Here is a 6433-nt window from a genome sequence, read left to right as displayed (position 1 = left end):
AGTGATTTTCGTTTTAATCAAAATGCGAACAAATTTTCTATGAACAATGAAATGAATTTAAAGTAAATTTTATTAAAATTTCAACTTTTTGGAGAAATTTTTGATTTCTTATTACAATTATTATCATCTTTTCTGAACACAAGTTATCCTATGCACTTTATATGTATGCATGAAATCGCTTGTTAAAGCATCAGATTTATGCTGGATATTTTTTAACCAACCTAGTTAACTCCATATCGATACGGATGTGATAGTAATGCGTTGTAAAGCGTGAATGCTATTGGCATGTGCCGTCAGTCAAACAACTTTCAACTTTCAAATTTTTTGAATGATCCTTTCTTTTGCTAATTCGCAAACGAACGCGTTTATTTTGCTTATTAACGAATCTTTTGAGCCATTAGCTATCATTTTGCCATGCAATGAACAAAGTCATCCATTGTCACATTGATCGGGTATGATAATGATTCCTACAGTATGAACGGAACAATTTCCGTTCCTTTTGGCAATTTACAAGCGATGTAAGGCTGCGGGGTATATGTATATCTGTGTCCTTAACTATAATAGATATGTGCGTGTGTGTGTGTGTGTGTGTGTGTGTGTGTGTGTGTGTGAATATATTGTTTGATCTATAATTATGGTTGATGCGATTATTCACAATTTGTCCGTTAATCATAACACGTTGTTTCTGTTTATTACCCCTTTTCGTTTTCCTTTTTCTTTTTCGTTTTCTTTTTTTTTTTTAGTTTTATTTCTCTTTTGATTTTTTTTTTTTGATACGAAAGAGAAACGTTTCAATAAACATTTTATTATACATATATACTTATTTATTTATTTATTTTTTTTTGCTTATTTCTTGATATCATTATACAGGCCGTCAAAAACTTTTACGGCGCTACTTGAAAAAGTTAAGAGGGAAATGGAGCGTGTACGACCTAATTGAAAATTGAATTGAAAATTTAAATTGTAATTAATATACGTGAAAACGTTAAACTATTGATGGTTTATATTAAAAGACAATGGCGGAAGTAATTATAAATAAAAGTAACAACAGTATCCGATGATGGTGATTAAATATCAAAGCATTATTGTTAATGAAGGCATTTCGCCCAAAGGGATCTTGAATTCCGTATATCATCGTGCGACGAAACTTTTATATGCAAATAAATATCTTCAATATAATTAAGTTTCAATGGAATAAAGTGTTTGAAAATGTACGTAAATGTTCATCAATTGCTTGCACAAAAGATGTATATATGTAAATATATATATATATATATGTATATGCTTTTTATAACAACCTACACAAGCGTTCAATCGTATAACACACAAAAAGCATACCGACACACTTAACGCTTACACTAGCATGCACGACAATACATCTCATACGTATAAATCTCATATAAACATGAGATAATAAATAAATGAATTTAATCCCTTTTTGCTGAACGGTGTATGCATGTTCATGTATGTGTATGCAATAATAAATAAATTCAAATAAATTATTATTATTATTGCGAATTTATAGCCCAGCACAACAAGCGCGTGCATACATAGGCGCACAAATGTACGACTATATGAATAAATGAATGGACGTATGAATGAATAAATGAACAGAAAAAGAAAAAAAAAAACAAAAATAAATAAAGTAAAAAAGAAAGATTAAAAAAAAAAAATAAAAAACAAAAACTAACCGCCAGCATTTGTTAAATTCTCCGTAAAGCGTAAACGTGAGCATGGGATAAAACCAGGGCGAGATGTACGATACGTTGTGTGATGTATCATATGTGCGGTTTGATGCGCATTCCTACATATTGACATTTGAGGATTACTTTTTTCCGGGTTTTTGCAAATAATCTCCAATGCATACAGTTAGATCCATTTCTACATGATATTTATAAGAGTTTTACGCTTTATCTCTTTTTATAACCATCATTGGAAAATTACTACATTTTTTTATTCTATTACCATACCATATAGGTAAAGTTTGCATTTGCGTTTTTGCATTTTTTCGTTTTTTTTTTTTTTTGTTTTTTAATTAGAAAAATAAACTTTTAATCTACGCGAAATTCTTTATTCGCCACTGCAGGTAAGTGGTGATGACGATAAGCGTAACAATTTTAAAATAAGAAAAAAAAATTTCATATTCACTTTTGGAGCGAGTCGAAGTGTTTTACGTTAGTTGTGGGAAAATGAAATTTTTTTTTTTTTTTTTTTTTTTTAAAGAATACAAACAAACTTTCATAGGATATCTGGTATAAATAGCCGATCGTTAATAATGAATTAATGATTGATGAATTTGATGTGGATGTGATAAAGAATTAATTTTAACCGGAAGATTTTGAAGGATTCTTATATACAAATCGGTCACAATTCATATCGATCTCTATGCTATGGGTCTTTTCGCAACAACTTGAATTTGAATGAATTCTGTTCAGTCGTCTGACTATGTACTTTTGTAATCAATCTGTAGATTGTCGATGAAATTCGATAAATCTTTTGTTTCAAAAAAAAATCCTACATATAACATGTAATGCCTAGTTTTGAAAATATCCATACAACGTGATGTATGGTGTTTACAGATCGACTTTGGTTCACTCTAATATTTTCATATGATTTTAATTATAGTCAACATGAGTTCTCACCGATTATAAGTCTAATCGCGGCTACTATGCGGTTTCATGAGCGCGGATTCAAACCACAGGTGCGGTAAAATTGACTTTGCCCTCTAACCTCGGCAATCACTTCTCCATCTATTTTGCTTTCCTCACATCTCTCGGACTATTACAGTGTCACACGAATGGGAGGCATCCATTCACTCGGTGATTGAGCATGAAGCATGAAAAAAAATATACAAAAAAAAAAATAAACGGCAACCTTAGTATTCAACTCTCCATTCAATTTCGGCCAGAGAGATGAAGTCTTTGCTTATAATCAAAATTATATATATGTTCTTATAAGATCGGTAATGTGCTGCACCTGTGCATGTTAGAGATCAAGTATCAAACTCAATATATTTCACAAGTCTGTTTATGAAATTTATGCCAGGAGGAGGAGGGAGGAGGGAGGATATTTTACATTCACTTGTACTAAATGCACTAAATGTTTATATCTCCCGTAACTTGTGGTGTCCAAAACGATTTAAAGTAGACCGATCCGTTACTATATTATAATACTGATTGATTCAGGAAATGATTGATTTAATCTCGTCTATCCGACTTACCGTCTATCCGATCTGTTTCTCTGCCTCTCTGACATCTGTCAATGTACAAACTAGGGATCGGAATTTCTGAAGTAATTTAATGAGCTTCATGACTAACATGTTTGTATAGGTGCACCGGCTGTTTGCCAGGCATTCTCCATACGAAAAGATTCCAAATTTTGAAAATTTTTCGACAAAATATCATTCGAAATATAAAATGTAAGACGTAAGAAACTTGAATTTGATTGAATTAATTTTCTGAACCTCTTCTCGACTAAACGTACTTACGAAGGTTGCGCTTTAGTACCCTTTTGACTTGACATGAAAATTCTATGTTTTAGGTTTGTATCATGAAAATCCATTTTATTTAATCGTTATACACGTCAGCCGTTATTAGAATTTTTACATAAAAAATTATTTCTTCTGATCTTAAAAGTTTTTTCACATTTGTATTTGACGATTCACTAGCCTTTTAGCCTTTTCAACCTGACTATATAAGCTTTAGTCCTATTAGGATTTTTGTAAGTGCTCAGAGTACGAGTTTGTTGCAAAAGTCATTCGTTGCATAAATGCTGAGCACTAATGGTTCGACTTAAGCTGCTTATAATAAATAAGCTTTTGCCAGTTTTGTAAAGCAATTAAACATTTTTAGGAAAGAACATAAATCATTTATAAAATTAATTTTATTATGTTTTTGCATCAAATTTTAGTAGCAAAACATTAATTAATAATATCTCAACCAAGGAAAGAGCATAAAGCGGATGGAAAGTACGAGGGTGGTTTGACATGCTTCGCGGTCATGAGCTAACGCACGACGCACTTGCTTCAAACACAATTCTTCAAAATGTTAATCCCATCACTTTTTTGATAGCATAGCAGCACAGATTTTTCATCTCTTCTGATTTATTATAGAAATTTATTTATTTAAATTATTGCATCGGCATAGGTTGTGTGGCGTTTTGACAACTCGAAAAATCAATTGTTTGCCACAACGTGTCCAAGTACGTTGCACAATGTATTAGGTATCATGCTTTGTGATTCTCTTAAGACTTCTGAGAAACAAGTGCTAATATACTATATTATCATTGTCCTTACGATATTTCCAGTAATTTCAAAAAAAAAATTTTACGTCAAGTGTGAATGATTTTTGCCAAGTTTAGAGTTCGATTATATCGGCATGAGTTACCGAGTAGGTGGTTCGCGATAAATCTCAAGTTTTTGGTCGAAGCTATAGCGACTGCTCGGTCGGTAATGGCATAACATTTATCGATTGGACTTACATTAGGCTTGCAGGCTGTCATCACTATCTCTCTATTTCATTGTTATTTCCTTTTTGCTCATTGCGTTCTGGCCGTCACAAGCTTACGCGAGTAGGAGAGATCCCTTTATATTATAATATGTTAAAAGAAAAAAAAAAACACCTTTCAACTTTCAGATCGTAAGAGATTGTTAAAGTATCGGACTTGAATTTCTCAAGTCCTATTTTCGACTAAACGAACGGGCTTTTCTTTGCTTGTGTGCGACTATAATGCAATGAGAGTTTCAAACTGGCGCATAAGCGAAACGTTACTCTATTCAAGAATTCTCAAATTCACAATAGATCGCTCTATATGTGTTCATAGACTTCAAGAGCAATCGTCTTTTGCATTGCATTTATCAAGAAAACAGAATCATTATTAAATTTATTACAGACGGGAGGCACATATCGCACATATTAATCATTCAATGCTGAAGTAATTTAATCTAATTCGATCATCGCCCGGAAATCAAATTCAATTTTCAAATAAATGGCATTACGAGGAATGCAGACAAGGGCCATAATGGATTTTTTTTTTATTTTTTGAAAAATGTTATGTACGCATATCCAGTATTTTCCCTCTATGATTGGCTTAACCTAATTCGTATAGGGTTACCCCTCGTAGATGATACAAAAAAATAAAAAATAAAAAAAAATATATATATATATATATATATATATATATATATATGTGTGTAAGTAATTTTCAAGTTTCTAATCGCATTCCTAGATATATTGCGAACATTTTTGGTTCAAGTGTTCGGATATTCACTATACATACATACTCGGTTATTCACATTGAATTTATGTTAACATGTAACGTTGTATATCTATCCACTATGAGGGTTAAAATACATTTTAGTTTACTTGATAAGTAAATAAAGCTTGTGCTCTTCATTACCATTTTTTCATTATTTTGATTGACTATAAATGAAGTAGACTTCTATATAACCGGCCTAATGGCGTATTCAAGTATTTTCCTTCACTTATTGCTAACGTATCTCTTGACCAAAATATTCAGTTTTCAAAATTTACTACGATCAGTTCGTAACTGACTTTCGCCTATCATTTCAATTAGGTTACGTTACATTCAATCAACATCAAAGTACATATATTAGATAGTAGTAGTGATGATGTAAAGGTACCCTATGAATTGTTAATGCAAGAAAGATATTTAGCAGTTAAGTGAATAACCAATTATTCAATTATGGTTTATTTTACATCGCCTATGCATAGTAGCCGGACGTGTAAATTTTTTTCTTAGCTATTTAAAGAATAATTTTCGAAGCATTTTTAAGCTGAACGTGAATATAAACATGTGGTTATCATTTAAGGGCGTCTCTTCGGAAACACTTGGGCTTCTCTGTTTACATTTATTACGAAAGTTTTAGCGTGGTTCGGTCAGCGTTACAACTGTTTTTGTCCCAGTAGAGGAAAAACAAAAAAAAAAAAAAAAAAAAAAAAAAAAGAGGGAAAGAAAAGAAAAAACAAGACGGAAACCTTTACGCATAAACATACATACTCGTGTATGTTATATATATACATATATATATATATATATATATATATATGTGTGTGTGTATGTTTTTCGGTGGAAAAAACAGTGAAGAACAGTGTTGAGTGAGAATCCTTTAGCAAGAAGCTTCGATAAAAACTTTTGGATTATGAAATCGTCTAAAAAGACAGTAAGTAATTTATCTGATTTAAACAGCAAAACATGAAGAACTTTTTCAATTTATTATAATCCTGGCATCAGCTGCGTTTTTTGTACAATTTTATTGTTGTAATGTTGCATTAGCTGCTGCTTTGCTTTCTTGTTTCATAAGAAGTTTGGTAAAAGAGAGATTGCCGTTATCTGTCTATTTCTCTATACGTATCTAGTTGTACGCGCGCTTATGTGTAATGTGTGTGTATGCGTATATATATATATATATATA

This window comes from Glossina fuscipes, unplaced genomic scaffold (genome assembly GCF_014805625.2).
Source record: "Glossina fuscipes isolate IAEA_lab_2018 unplaced genomic scaffold, Yale_Gfus_2 1, whole genome shotgun sequence".
NCBI classification, from domain to species: Eukaryota; Metazoa; Arthropoda; class Insecta; order Diptera; family Glossinidae; genus Glossina; species Glossina fuscipes.
The sequence above is the reverse complement of the archived record's forward strand: the minus strand, read 5'-3'. Positions refer to the sequence as shown.